A 16,619-nucleotide genomic window follows, 5' to 3' on the forward strand; every position below is an offset into this window, starting at 1 on the left:
TAAGATCATTCCAAGATGCGAACAATAACGCACAAAACTTATATGTATATCATGCCATAACGAGTAGGCTTATCGGTAAGGCAGCTTCACTGCTTAGTGATTACCAAAATATAACTTCATGGACTGAATTAAAGGAAATACTTACCCAACATTTCGGAGACCCGCGATCGGAAGAATGTATCGCACTAGAATTAGAAGGGTTAAAAATAAAACAAGGTGAAAGTTACATACAGTTTTGCCACAGAATACAAAATGTTAAAAGCTCCCTATTTTCAAAAGTAAACCGCCTCACGGATGAAGGAGTTAAAGCCGCGAAGATGATCATATACAATAATACTGCGTTAAATGTTTTTCTGTACAACCTCCCGGAGGACATGATCCGGATTGTTAGATTAAGGGGTTGTACAAACTTAGAAAATGCACTTAGCGTAGTTACAGAAGAAGTAAATTTTATACAACAATATAACGCAAAGATTAGTAAGCCAAAACCTATAACTCAAAACACTTTCCAAAATCCATTAAAACCTAATTTCAGTACGATGCCTTTAAATCAAAACTTTAAATACGGCAGTCCTCAACAGCCAATTGGTTATAGACCGAATTTCGCTCAACAACCTCGACCAAATTTAATGCAACCACCTCGACCAAATTTTATTCAACAGTTAAGGCAAACACCACAAGCCCAAGGCTATAAATTTGGCACACAATCTAATAATAACCACCAATTGCGACCTTTTCAAAATTCCGGTTATAAATTTGGAATCCCAAATCAACAAACAGCCCAACCTCGTTTTAAATTTGGCATACAACATGCCCAGGCACCGAACCCCGGCTTAAATAGCGATGTATCAATGCGTACGGCACCTATGAGGCAAAACGTAACTCATAATCTGTACTACTGCGATGAGCCAAATTATGAAAATTACGATAACTCAACCTTAGATTATAACGAAGAAGCCGCGAACGAGTTATACGAATATACCGATCCGGAAGTAACTGAAAGTAATTTTAATGACAACAACGAAAATTTTCCGTTACCGGCCTCCGACGAGACGGTGAAATAATTAATTTAAATTATTGTGACAGCATCTTAAAATTACCACATATTATAGTTCCCGAAATAAAAGCAAAGTTTCTCATAGATACAGGAAGCAGTCGTTCTTTTATAAGTCCGGCCAAAGCAGAAGAATATTTTAGAGACCATAAACAGTATGAACAATTTACAGTTGTTAGTACCCATGCGCAAAGCACTCATGATGAGGTTATAGTAATTCCGTTATTAAAAACTTTTAGAAGCTCACTTTCCCACAAATTTTATGTATACAATGTAGACAGTAAGTATGATGGATTAATCGGATCTGATTTACTTAAGAACCTAGATGCAAATATCGATATGAAACACCAAGTTTTAGAAACATTTAACGCCAAAATACCGATTATTTATAACCCTCCGTTAAAAATCACCTTAGAGCCTCGATCAGAAACTAGAGTATCAATTCCAACTAACTTTCAGAACGGTGACTCTATATTAGATTTTCAGACTTTTCGTGAAAGCGTTCGTATGCCAGCAGCAATAGTTGACGTGTCAATGAAAGTTAATGTAGATGAAAAGGAGCGAAATCTTCAAAAACACTTAACCGATGCAACAGACGAAATAGTAAAAGTTAGTAACGATCAGGCTGGAACATGTGACCCGCGACCCCTGACGCCGAATACAATTTCGTCTGATTCAGACCGAACAGTGCCTATTACTAAAAATAATTGCCCGAGGTCCCCATATTCGATTCCGTCACTTGATAGTAGTACAATAACCGCGGAAAGCAGCACCTTGACCGCGTCTAGCAATAATAGCAAAAATACAGATACGGTTCACTCAGCTCGCGATCTTGATACGGAAGGCATACTGATTCTAGATGAAGCTGTAGATTGTAATAAACAATTAACTCAACAAATTGTAAAAGATCACCACAAACATACAAAATTTTTAAACAAATATCTTAAAGACAAAATTATTCATAAGAAACAGGTTATTAAGGATAAGCATGGCGGTGAAAATAATTTTAACATAGACATAGGAGATTCAGTTTACATTAAAGGAGTTAACACGAGATGTGCTATAGATAAGCCTAGGTATCAGAAAGCGATAGTCACGGGACCGATCCATAAAAATATTGTGCCAGTAACGACGCACAATCGTGAAACTAAAGTTCCCATTAAAAACATTAAGCGTCCTCCACAGGTTACTAATTTTGGCGATCCACGTGATCCAAAACCAGGGTCTTCAACTGCACCAGATTAAACGGAACCCCGGAATACTACCTCTCCGTGAAGGCTATGCAGTCGTCAGCAATGACACATGGAGAGTTATTAAGGTTTTAGATTTAAAGTTAATATATGAAGATTTAGAATTTAATATAAATAGTTATCTATCATTTAGGAATCAGGTTCATAGTTGTATTGATATAAAGGCGTTAGGTTCCGATTTTATTATAACCGAATTGCAAACAGATTATCATATGAATTATACTATCGATAAATTTGAACAATTAATTCCGTCTTCTAGATCTAAACGTGGTTTATTAAATCCACTTGGTTCAGTTATAAAAATTATCACCGGTAACCTCGACAACGAAGATGCTATAAAATTTGAAAACACTATTGATAAATTAAAGACTAAACAAGACTCTATAATACATAAGATGACAATAGTTACCGAGATGGTTGATTCGTTATTAAATGTAGCTGAAATATCTAATAACAATTTCATTGCAATCCAGAATAAGCTAAATGTAATTGATTCGCTTTTAAATGACACAAATTTACATCAAAGGACTAATGAAATTATACATACATATTCTGCATTCTTACATAATTTTATGTCTCTTTACGTTAGATTAAGTGAAATAGAAACTGCTGTAGCTTTTAGTAAAATTAAACTTTTACACCAATCCGTTGTAGATACTAAGGAATTATTACTTTTATTAAAAAACATTGAAACTAGCTCTAAGTTGCCATTTCCAGTAAATTTAGATAATGTTCTTAAAATTGAACAATTAATAGAAGTACAAACTTATGTAAAACAAAGTCAAATAAAATTCGTAATGACTATTCCATTAATTACTGACGACATTTATTCATATTTTAAAATAATACCTTTACCTATATTTAACGAAGAAAAAGGTCAGACTTCCCTTATCCTACCCAAATACCCATATGTCCTTGTGAAGGGGTTGAAAACCATGCCACTTTCACAACCATGCAAAGAAATAGATGAAGACCGGTTCCTATGCCCGGAAATACTGACATCAACATTATATAAAGACGATTGTTTAGCTGATCTTTTGCGGCTATCTACAAATGTTTCCAGTTGTCAGCCGATTCCCATTTCCATAGATGACGTGAAAATCGACAATGTTCTGCCAAATAGATGGATACTATACGTAAATGTGGAAACAGTACTTACCAAGGTCTGTGAAAACGAGGTAACCCAAGAATTCCTTCATGGTACCTATTTATTGACGTTAGACGAGACTGGCTGTTACGTGAAAATCGGAGATATAACACTAAAGAAATATGAAGTAAATGGAATTGATATTATATACCCAAGTTTACCAAAAATTATATTACCAAATTTGATGAACTTCCCGACCGACAGGAAGCCTGTTAACCTGAAGGGTGCAAATTTAACTGACATAAATATGCTTAGGCATTTAATTGAAAATAGTGAAAATAGTGAAAACCAGTTTAGTAGTACAGTGAATAGTGCCGTCGGAGCGATTAACATTATAACTTTTGTATTAATCGTAATTATAATTGTAATTGTGGTAGTAATTAAGTCTAAATTAAGAAAAATATGTATTCAAGAAAATCCTTCAGATTTTCTTGAAACTGAGGATGGAGGAGTTATGTCGGGGCAACCCGCAGTACATGCATGTGATATCGTATTTGTTAACGCAGCATAACTACGGCCACCCTGCATCGCCTTAATGCATTTTGTATTTCTTAGAACATAGATTGCAGCGTTGCATTTTTGTTTAACGATAAGTTTATAGTTTAAGTTTTCATTCTGGATGTAGAGAGCACATATTAAAGACGTTTAAATTAAATCTTGTCTTTTTAAAAAACGTCCTTCGGTCCGTCGAAATTTGAGTAGGTACCGACTATTTTTTTATTTAGTATTGTCAATAACAACAACAAACAATTAACTTGAATTAACACAAAACAAATATCATTAGTGTCACAGATACAATCAAACGTCAAGAACATAAATACAGATTATAAAATATTTAACGTGATTATCACGCAGCACGTGCTTACCACAAATGAGGCTCATTTGTCACGCCGTCCTCATCAATCATGTGACGAGTTTTATGCTTACCTATATGTTAAATTTACCAGACTGGATATTATACAAATGTATCCAAATTTGCTGTATGAATAAGCGATTTATTCGCGTACCATTAAGGGATTCCGTTAACAAGGCTATTGAATGATAATTAAATTTGTATGTGAATGAAAATTTGGATTATTTTACATTGTCCTTTTAATTAAAACTACTCTTTTAACATATTGCAATTTTTATATAGAAGATGAGTGAGAATTAAAACGAAATGTCATCGATGTTCCATTTCCGAACTGTTTTGATATTAGACTAGGCTGTATGCGCAAAGCCCTTTGCTTTTCCATCTGCGTTTTATGAAGTACAGTCGCTTCCACAGTTGAGTAAAGTATCGTTTAGTGGAAAAGTGTCTATCCAAGGTCCCGATTAATGAGAGCTGTGGTGTCGTATTCCGCTCGCATGTACCGCACTGCGGCTGCCTGCGTCATGCGCCGGTGCGGTGCGGTTAGGCCCGGTGTATACTTGGCGTCTCAAAAATAATACTGCATTTCGAGTGATGGATGAATGATAAACAAACGATGCAAAATTCTAATGAATTTTAAAATTTTAATAACTGACGGCGAGTGCAAGGTGTCGTTTGTGTATAAAACGTCAAATATAACCAAAGTAGGAACCGGTATTTAAGAAAATTTTTGCCATCAAGAATATCACTTTAAAAGGTTTACAAAATAAATTAAAGTCTATTCTTATATCATTTACTTTGTAATAATTGTTATAATTATTATAGAGCGGCTACGCATCCTACGCCACGCTAAACTTATGAAACCTCATAAATTACCCATTCATTCCGATCTGTTTATTTTTAATTTCCCACGCGCCATGTGTCAAGGGCCTAGCAATCAACTTTAACGGACGATGAACGAAGCTCTTATACTTAGATAAAAGCTACTCCGCAAAAAGAGCATTTCTAGTTCTATCGTCGATTAATCAATGAAGTGTACTTCGTTTCCAGTGGAATGCGAATTTAAAAAGCATTTTCCCTTCATTTTCCATTTAATTACTCTGGCTGAATTAATAACTTTTAAATTAAGAACGTTTTAATGATTCCAATTATATTTAAAAAACGAATCAATCAATTAGATTGGGTCAATTTTTTGTCATGATTATGTCATTGAGATAAACATAATATGGAGACGATACCGCCTACATCACTTATGTTCTGCTCACAATAAGCCATATGGCTTAACTGCACGCTCATTTTTTATTTGTTTTAAAGTGAAACGCATCAAATATGCCTTCGTGTGTGTTACGATATTGCACAAATAATACAGAAAAGTGCAAAGGAATAACTTTCATCGGTAAGTACCTACCTAACTAGATAATAATTTTTAAAACTTAATTAGAGCAAAAAAATGGCGCACAGATTTTGTTCGTGGTTTCTCCTCCATACGTAGTAATATTATCTCAATGGTTTATGTTCTTTTTCTCGGTCAGATTTTTTTTGCAATTTTAATTTAAAAACTCTGTAGATTTACACCTAACTTGTTCGTTGTTGAATTATAAACCACTATTTTATACGCAAATATTATTAATTTGAATTGATTTACAGCTGTAAAATCAATTCAAATTAATAATAATGATTTCACTTGATTTCATTTCATTTCTCATTTTCTTCTATATTTAAAACAACTGTTAAACTTGATAGGTATTTAATAATTAATTGAAGTGTCATCTAAATGTTTATCAACAAAGAAATATTTAATTCGAGTTTTTATTTATATTTTTAAAAGAACACATGAATAAAAAATCTCTGACAATTTAAAAAAAGAAACCTTGTTATATATCTCACTACAGATTTTTTAATAAAATTGAGCACACACTAGTTGACCTGTATGTATAATATATTTTATACAATCTTAACCTGAGCTAAAAACAGGACGGGCTAAGACAAGAATATTTTGTATAGCTTAAAAGTTATTTTAATATTTCGTTTTTGGTCTAGAAATAGTCATTTGATGCTAGTTTTAGCCAACGGTTGTGTCTGTGTATAGGATTAACTGACGTGGTAATTAAAAAAGTACTATGCTAAATTGTGCGTCTGAACAAATTACATTCAATTAGCCAAACAAACAATATATTAAACAACAATAAGTTTTGCCGCGTAAATATACCGATCGTCCATCCATCCTTACAACATTTCGCGTTTATAAATTTACTAGATTTCCGCCTGCGGCTTCGCCCGCATTTTCAAAGAAAAACCCACATAGTTCCCGTTCCTGTGGGATTTCCGGGATAAAACCTATCCTATGTGTTAATCCAAGTTACCCTCTATATGTGTGTTAAATTTTATTGTAATCGGTTCAGTAGTATTTGCGTGAAAGAATAACAAACACACACATACACATCCTCACAAACTTTCGCATTTATAATATTAAGTAGAAAGTAGGATAGGATAATATTAAGCATTTTATAAATTTTACCTACTTATTAATACTTTATAATCTTCATAATTATATCCTTAGGCATACTCCATCCCTAACATCTAGCTAACAAAAGGGCTATTACTAAAGAGGTAATGCTAATTACAGGAAAATGGAATATAGACTGCGCTGTTCCTCTGACATTTTTTCCGGCTTTAAGAAAAGAATGCAACTATATTAAATCTGTGGACTCTGTGGTATAGTTTAAATGAGTTTGATTTGAGTTTCTAAATAATTAGTCATCATAATAACTTAAATTAATATCAAATTTTTTAAACATTTTGGCTTATATAATATATATAGATAACAATTTTAATTATTTAAGAAACTGATTGCATATCAGTGAAACTCAATTGTTATGTAAGTATTGTAATTATTAAAAAGCATAAAAATTTGTTAAACATTGTTGAAAATTTAATTGATTCCTCGTTACACATTTAATACGTGATACGACATTAAAAAATTACTAATTTTAAGGGTTCGTAAGCACGTGTACGTGTGTCTCTCCCCGATTTGTTCACAATTTAGTATGTAGGTACATTCTAGCTGTGCCCTGCGGTTTTACCTGCATTGATCCGGTCCTATTACTCTTAGCGTGATAATATAGTCTAAAACCTTCCTCGATAGATAGACTATCTAACAGTGAAATAATTATTGAAATCGGACCTGTGGTTTTTAAAATTAGCGCGAACATGCAAACAAATCAACTCTTCAGCTTTATACTATTCGTATAGTTTTAAAGCTAGATTTAAACTACAATTTTGTTCTATGAACTTAAACAATTCAGAAGCAAAATTATATATTAAATTCAACATAAGCCATGATAGCTACATTCGATAGCTAAAGAACTTGACCTTCTGCCTTCGTGAGTGGTAACAATTTATCACAACGATGGATGGCCCGAGCCGCCTTAAATGCGGTAAGGTAAGGACATGCCTTGGAATAAACGCCTTTTGGGAATGTTCGATCCGTTTTTAAACGATTATATACTATTGTTAGAAGTTTGCGAGTACTGCGGTTATATGACTATATTTTGAATATATACTTTAGTACAAAAATATTGAAAAATGAATAGAATAAAATGAATATAAACCTATTATTTAAAGAATCTGGTTTAGTTTATACCCATGAGAGACTTGTAAGCACACAGATTCAATCAAATTAAAACGATATCCATATTAAATTGTAATTTGTGTTTATTTTAAAGATAGAACCACATAGAACTTGGTTTTTGTTTTAATTGACTTTTTGCATGTCACATTTTTTCACATGAATCAAAGATAAAATTTAGATAAATTTTATTTAACATAAAACTCACAAAAAACAGACTCTCATAATGACAGAAAATTAACAGATAAAAATTAACCGGTAAAAATAACCTGAAAACTTTTTAGGACGGACAAGATCTAGAAATAAACTGGAAAGTCTTAATTTGAAAGCGAATTCTATAAATATTGTGATAAAACCGAAAGTTCGTATCGAACGTGATTGTTTAACTTTTGTAAAAGACAACTGTATCAATTTGGATGATTTTATAAGGATTTGAGTGTTTAGAGAGCTTTTTGCAATAGATAAGATAAAGAACAATGTATTATTATTAATTAATTCCATTCGCTTTTGGCTCCAAAAAGCCAATGTAGTAATTTTTTGTATAACATCTCTGATTAAATTGAAAGAAATATTATTTATTTTAAGACATGTGTTTTAATCAAAGGCAATGTTCTGGAACTTTTCACATCTATCTTGCCCTGGCTTCACGCTTGTTGATCCGGAAAAAATCAGCCTCCTAACTGCTTTAGATCGGTATCAATATCCATCAATTGTTAAATAATATTTTTATTAAATTAGTATCTATGAGTATAGGCAACTCATATAACTAGCTTATGATAGTTACGTTATAGGGAAATACGAAAACAAACAAAGCTATAATGCGGCCAGAAGTTCACAATATATCATCTTGTTTACATGTTGTGAACAGCAAGAGCAGTGACGTCATTCAATTACGCATTTTACAAACTAAACCAAACAGTGGCCATATAAATAGAACAAAAATAAATAAACAAAAGCTCGATATTCATTTGTTGAGAATTTACACAGATAGAGATCAATGGTCAGTGTTTTCGTTAATGATGTGAAATGTGTCTTTTAAAACCAGGATTCCCAGTTTTCAAAAATTATCACAAACACGTTTTAAACAAAAAATGCTCTTACTGCTTTCGACTGACTCAAAATATATCTATACCACTGATTTTACACGCATAAATCGTCTTTAAAATTACAAAAATCATTAATTTCTGAACAATTTTATATATTTATATATGTATAATGTATATCCTAGTCTCTAATCTCCTAGATTCTTATATGCTATTCAACACAATAAGAATCAACAAGAAGCAAATTAAGAAGGTAAGTTATCAATCAATAAAACTCCCACTTTTTCTATCCTATCGCCTCTCAAACATATAAAATGCACTTTCCACAATGCACTATGAAGAACACCAGTCGCTACTCGTAAGCTATTGTCAAATACAGTTATAATAAAATGTCGTTCACAACGGATACGTGGTGATATATTCAATCTGTTCAATTACGAATTGACGCTTTGCCGACCAATTGTGTATCATGACAAAATCGCTGTCACATGATGTACTTGTGGTTTGCGAATATATTTATGAAAGAAGAATATGTGTTAGTAAGACCACTTTTAGGGCAGGCACAATTACATGTCTTCGCGCATGACAATTACTTTAGAGTAAACTCTTAGGAGTGTAACGCTTAAAACTTACTAAAAAGTTTAACCGGGCTTAGCTAGGCTAAGTTAATTATGACAAGTTTATGTAAGTAAAAAATATTGGACACACATTTCTAACTTCTGTCGCTTTTGGGAAAGTCATTAAAACATAATAATCTAATTTTCAGCACAGTATAGTACATTCATTTTCAACACTCCTTGTATGGCTAGTAGAAATAGAAATAGTGCTAGCACTATTTCATATCAGGTTTACCAAATAATATATTTTCATAATGTTACAAAAGATATTATTACAAAGAAACGATAGATATATTGTACAACTTTGATCCACTACAAAGACGTGAGTTCCATACGACTCAGTATAAGAGTAATCTAATTTACATCTATACTTGGAATGATAAATTGAATTAAAACGCAGACAAATAGTGTACTACACGCTATATGTTTTTAAATTAGTTATCCAATTGCTGATTACATTACGAATTACAAAACAACAGTTTATAACAACTCGATACAAAAAATATGAGATTTGTTGTTGCAAAGGACGTTATTGATCCATTTTTGGAATAAATAAAAAAACATAATGTCCTGTTCCAAAATATTCCTTAAAATGTCAAACTAATCCCATGATAGGATCAAGCTATAAAACGTTAGTATTTTAACCCATTGAGCCCCGAGCGGCCCGATCGGTCCACGACAAAACAGATTTTCTATTGTGTCCGTGATTCCGGGGCCTGAGTTATGCGATGGAAATACATTATCTGAATAAACGATGTTTTTCACCAAACCACTATTATTAAGTGAGTTACAACCGAGATATCCTTGGCATTTCTTCTTTGATATGAATCTGCCCCATGGCCTACAAAACGAGCGCCTATATTTAGTTTTAACAAATAGGCAATTAAGGCATTCGCTATCTAAAATCTATAGTTTATCTTTATTATTCCTTGTCATAAATCACTTATCACCTCAGCTTTTACACGAACTTTAGTAACGTATTTGCAACATCGATGCTTTCTCCTGCATTATTGCTTATTGTGACGACAAAAAAGTTTCAAAGCTTATAATGTAATATTGTGAATAAAAATTATTTCATATCACGTCATTTAATATCCAGTTATGCCATTAATAATAATCAAATAAGTACCCAATATCATACATAAATCTATTTGTTCGAATCATCTCTTCACTAAAAACTTTCATACTTTTATAGCTACATCTACGCGGCTATAAAAGTACCAAGCACGTCTCCAAATAATGTCATCAAAACCTTACACTCAACTGAGAAAAGATACTCAAAATTGCACATCCCTTCTACTTTTCAAGCACGTTTCCATATGACGTCATCAAAATCTTCTACTTTCTCTCCACGTCTCCACATGACGTCACCGAAAGCCTTACACTACCACGTGGTAATCAGCTGTGGCGTGGGCAGAGCCGTCTACCAAAACACGCGTGGGCGATCGTCGCGACAGCGGTCATTAACACGTCATAGTCCTTAACTGATTTTGAAAAAGATATTTTAGATTATGTATTGTGGAGTATTTGGTGTTTTGTTGTTAATTATTTATTGTTAATTGTTTTGTTGTTGTTAATTGAGTAATCTTGTGTAGGTACTTATATACGTCGTACTTATGCGTGATCCTAATTTGCGGAACTAAAGTGTATTCAATTTATTGTCAGTGTTACCACAGTATATAGAAAGTTATATCGTTTATAATAATTGATTAAATTATCGAAAATATATAGCACGTGTGTATGCATTAGATTCATAAATTATTCTATTACATGAAATATACAAACAATAAAAAATGCATACATACATACGCAATAAAATCTAATAACTTCGATTTGAACTAAAAATCATCTATTTCCATCAAATATCACCTATTTTATTATGTTCAATTTATTGCCGTTTTATGCTGCAAGACAGAGATGCAACATATATTTTCCATATTGCCATCTCTGTTTAACAGCGTAAAAATATCTGCAAAAGCATTGCTATAATATTTTTTTATAGCTGGTCCCTGAAGTAATAAGCGTCGGTCGGTAGGATTCTTAGCCGTCGGCATATAAATATGTATTTTCTCAAATATCTCAAAAATAATACGCGACAAGTGCTAAAAAATCCAAATATGTTTATTTTGATAGTTGTTGTGTGTTTGTTTCGCTAAAACTGGATAACGGGTGAACTGATTTGGCTTATTTATGTTTTTTATTTTAAAAAAGAAAGATAATACCGAGATTATACAAATATAGTATTAGTAATCAATTTAAAACAATGCGCTACAACTTGAGTGCTTTAGCAAAATATTTTTTTTTTAAGTACTCATTTCAATAGTATGTTTTCATTCCATTCCAATGTTTCTAGATATTTGCTGCAAATATGAATACCTCAAGTGTTTAATTTAATTATACCATACTAGTTTATAGAATTATAAGTTTCAGAACCTTAAAATGCATCTAAATATTCGTAATTGATAATATTATGTAGTAGAATTCCATTTAACGAAAAATTTAACCATAAAATTACTTCGAATTTAGAAATGTCGTAGACTTAAACCAAGAAGCATAACATTATATTGAATTAAAAACGGTTTCCATTTCTAATTTTCTAATGTTACGTGCTAAATATCAAACACAAATTTAAATTCAAATATCCATTTGTGAAGAGCGCCAAAGTGTTTATGAGGTGCCAGCTCTTATACACTTATTTCTCTTCCATCATTTGATATCTTAATATATATAAATCTCGTGTCACAATGTTTGTCCTCAATGGACTCCTAAACCACTTAACCGATTATAATAAAATTCGCAACACCATGTGCAGTTCGATTCAACATGAGAGATAGGATAGTTTAAACATGTAGGTACCACGGGCGAAGCCGGGGCGGACCGCTAGTATTTTATAATATTAAAGTTCTAGTTAAACTCTTCTCGTTTCTATCATATAAAAAAGAGTACAGTCGTTGTGTTCAAAAAGTAGCAGTTCTCCCCCATTTGTATGGATTTAATGTTTACGGTTTAAATGTTAGTATGGTTTGAAAAGCCTAAGGTAAGAATTTTCTTACTTTATTACCACAGTTTGGTCTCTTTGTTATTTTGATTGTAAAGTTGTATTGAAAAATTTATATAAATTGAAATGCGAATCATATCATGTAAACTTTCATGCCGGCTGTTCACGAACTGCATATTCCTATTAGTAAAAAAAAAAAGACGTGTGGCACTCGGGGACTGCCGCGGTAAAGCTATTGCATAGCATGCCTTCAAGCCACACCTCCGAGGCCGTCGGAGTGGGGAGCGTGAGGTTTTTTCGTTACGGAATTTCTCGATTCGGTCCCTGCGCTCAAGGCCCATGATAGAAGCTATGCAATAGCTTAATAAGTATAATATGTTTGAGTTTGATGTTTACTTGTGATCCTATAAGGTTATATCTCCGTTCCGATGTATTTGAAATTGTATCATGCACATAATAAGAACATTATACGTCTAGACTTAATAAAAAACTGTGTGGTTATAAATCAAACATTCATAATACGAATTTTACAAACAGAATAAATCACCTTCACGCGATAATACTATAAGCGAGACGGTTACATTTTCTCTTTACAATTATTATTTTTCTTTTATAAAATCTAGAACGATAGAGTCGTCGCCTAATATCCATAACAATGAAATGTGAAATATTCCAAAAATTTTTTCATAGTCGTTGTGTAATATAATTTGGGAATAGTAGGTATGTACCCGATTCATATCTTGGTACCACAGCTTGGTACACTTTGCTTACTTTTCTATAATATTTTTTTTTTGTTTGTTGATTTTATATATTTTTATTTTTAATTGATTATTATTTTTATTTGAAACCAATTTTTTTTAATCTGTAATTTCAATAAATTAAAATTAGGGTGTTGATTGTTGATTTTTTTATGAAGTTGTTAAAACATTCGCATTTATTTCAAGTCGGGATGCACATAAATCCAACAACATAATAATATGGGATACATATGCGAATAATACTTCGAATACCATTTATTATATACTACACAATATATTAATATAATATACCCTCTCGTATACGCTTTCTAACGATATAGGACTAACTATCCTAATTATCCTCCCAACATTTGATTCTAAATTCATATGTAGGAAAATCTTTTGAAGATAATATTATTTTCCATAGAATTTATTCAACGCATACATTTTGGAATTATTATAAATGTGTATTTCTCATTACGATTTCAATCAAATTAATTGATATAACCAAATACGTAGAACGCGTTTAATACATTTTCTTTTGATATTAATCTAAACTAGTATCGGTCTTAAACATACCTACCTACATGTATAGATACTTCTAGCTATAAGAAATCTTAAAAATAATCAAAACGTAAACCTCCATATATTCCTTCTTAAATTGAATCATCCCTCATATAATAATAATACATGAATTTTGTTAAATTACATAATTGTCTTGTCCTATCGAACAAAGAAGTCATGGTCCGTTAGCGGCACAAGGTCGAGGCTTTCGGGACAATTACGCTGAAATGACAGCGGGCGTGGAGACCGCGTATTGTCCACTCGGTTCGACTCCACGTACCGGCAACCCCCTTTAATGATAAGCAAGACCTTGCCGTGACCCTCAAGAATCGCTAATACCCGCGATAACACTCGATACACATTAGACTCCGTAGCCCCGTAGCACTCGTAGCGGCTACGGTGGTGACGCTTAATGAGACGAGCGAACTTTTTTAAAGTTTTTTTTACCGAACTTACCAAATATATAGACGTCTCGTTCTTTCGGTATGAAGGTCGGATCGTTTATGGGCACTGGTGCACTCGCGGTCGCGTGCGACTACTACGGAGGGCGGCTTCAGACTGAATGCTCTGGGCCCGGCCAAGAGCCCCTCCCCGCGCGACCCGCACCCTCCCCCGCGCCCTAGCGGATAAACAACGTGCATTGTAGGCTCGATCTGTGGACCTACTCGCCTCTACTCATATGTACACACCCCCAACGATCATTTTTCATGCCAAGCTTTACATCGCTGTGTAAGTTTACCTTATCTCGTGAAATATAAGGACGAATTGCGCAATGTAAGGTGTATCGATGAGAAAAGTATTAAATCGTTTCGTAATGAACGGGAAACAAAGTTCCCCGGATGGCCTAGCATTATAGATTTTGGATTTAAGCTTTTTGATAATATTTGTTGAGGATTTGCTTTCTGATGGAATTGAGGTAAAGGAATCGGGTGTTTAGTAAATCTGGTAAATCCAAGGAGCCATCTTCAGTCTCATATATATAAACATAGCTCTATTTCCAACCATCTTAATCAAAAATAAATTAGAAAAATGGTATAATAACTATCATTTTAACGAAATTTAGCGATCCGCCCAGATTAGATTATTAAGACAATATGTATTTCAAACATCGAGATATATGTACTACGTAGTACATATATCTCGATGATTTCAAATGGTTTCGTAGTTTGAAAAACAAACAAATGTTTTGGGATTACATTATTTCTATAAACTACTAGGACATTTACATCAATGTTTTGTAAAAAGAATCACTAATAATTGTCTCTAAGCAGTAATTTGCCGATGGAAAACATTTAACATGAGTTTAATCTATGTAATATTAGTCACGATTTGATTAATTAAGATTGTCGATACTTCCTAGCACTTAAATAAACTATTAAAAATTATTTCCGCTTTTTTTCTTTTAATATCCCTCTGCTTTGCCTTGAGCCTTCCCATTTTTTTTACCCCATTAGGCTTATAACTGAAATGCAATGGCCCATATAAAATTACGGCTGCTCATCTACCTAACTTCCAAATATCATCAAATTATGTTCATCATGTTTAACCGTGAAAACATAAAATACATTAAGATTTTTCGGTATATCATATAACCGAGTAATGATATAAATATTACGTTCTATTTCATACATTTAATAACAACAATTCATTTTTTATAAATATCTAAACATCTAATCATACCTGAAGCATGACCAACAAAAAAGTTATAAGTAGTTTGTAGTACTTATTTTCTTCTACGCTATAAAAACTGCTTTCCAAACCGTCGATAAATACTTAATAGTAATCAAATTAATCAATTAATTAAATAACAGAATCCAATCCGTCCAAACCGAACTTTAACTTCAATAGTACTTCCACGATCTGTTTATTTTCGAACTAGAAATAAACATCGAAACCTCTTGACCGTAATCCTTTCATTAACAGCACAACAACTACGAACTCGGCTAACTCAATTTTAATAAAATTCCTCGATAGCTGACCGGCTATACTTCGTTAAAGGATTTTTACCTAATAATTTGTTTATGTTTTGGTATAAACCTATTCTTCGTTGAGCTTGTTAAAATTAATGAAGTAAGCTTTAATTAATAGAAAGGTTATAAAAGAAGTAATATAATTGTTATGTCCTTAGCTTGCTTATTGATAATCATGATTTTTGAAAGAATATACATTTATTTATTTATTTATGACACTTCATTGTACATGTAAGAGAAATTAAAAATAAACGAATACATAGAATTGAAAAGTGTACAATAGGCGGCCTTATTGCTTAAAAGCAATCTCCTCCAGGCAACCATAAAAATAATTCCTGGTTTTTTTTTTCATTATGGTTATCCTAATTGAACATGAAACATCATTTACCTATTTAATGATACATATCATGATATACAAAGTTTCTGTTTTATTTTTATTTGTATTCAACTATATAGCAAAAAGGAACCAGTACTTAGTTCTTGAATTTTAATCAATGTAGTCGAAATTTCACGTTTTCATTTCAATGACAGTCCGCTGCAATCCACTACATGGTGACTACATGTGTCCTCATACCACTATGATAGATGCATGAATTGTCAAATTTACATTGTAATAAGCATCATCTCTATGGAGGGAATACATGCGTGCGTGGTCGTATTATTATATAAATTATATTATTAAAATACGATATAATTTGAAATATACTCTAGACGACGCGAATACAGTCTCACCATCATGTCGCAATTTATACAACTCGATA

At 32.5% G+C, this 16,619-nt stretch overlaps 1 protein-coding gene across 2 annotated transcripts in view; it reads right to left on the reverse strand.

Annotated features, from left to right (window-relative positions):
* LOC123700279 (acetylcholinesterase-like) overlaps nt 1-14,440 on the reverse strand; it is a 40,357-nt gene extending 25,917 nt beyond the window's left edge. Inside the window, exon 1 of one of the 2 annotated variants that reach the window (XM_045647456.1) lies at nt 14,345-14,440. The gene's annotated coding sequence lies outside the window, so the exon portion shown is untranslated. The remainder of the gene's footprint in view (nt 1-14,344) is intronic. The other variant, XM_045647464.1, reaches the window with a different exon arrangement.
* Nucleotides 14,441-16,619: the final 2,179 nt, after the last annotated feature.

This window comes from Colias croceus, chromosome 2 (genome assembly GCF_905220415.1).
Source record: "Colias croceus chromosome 2, ilColCroc2.1".
NCBI lineage: Eukaryota > Metazoa > Arthropoda > Insecta > Lepidoptera > Pieridae > Colias > Colias croceus.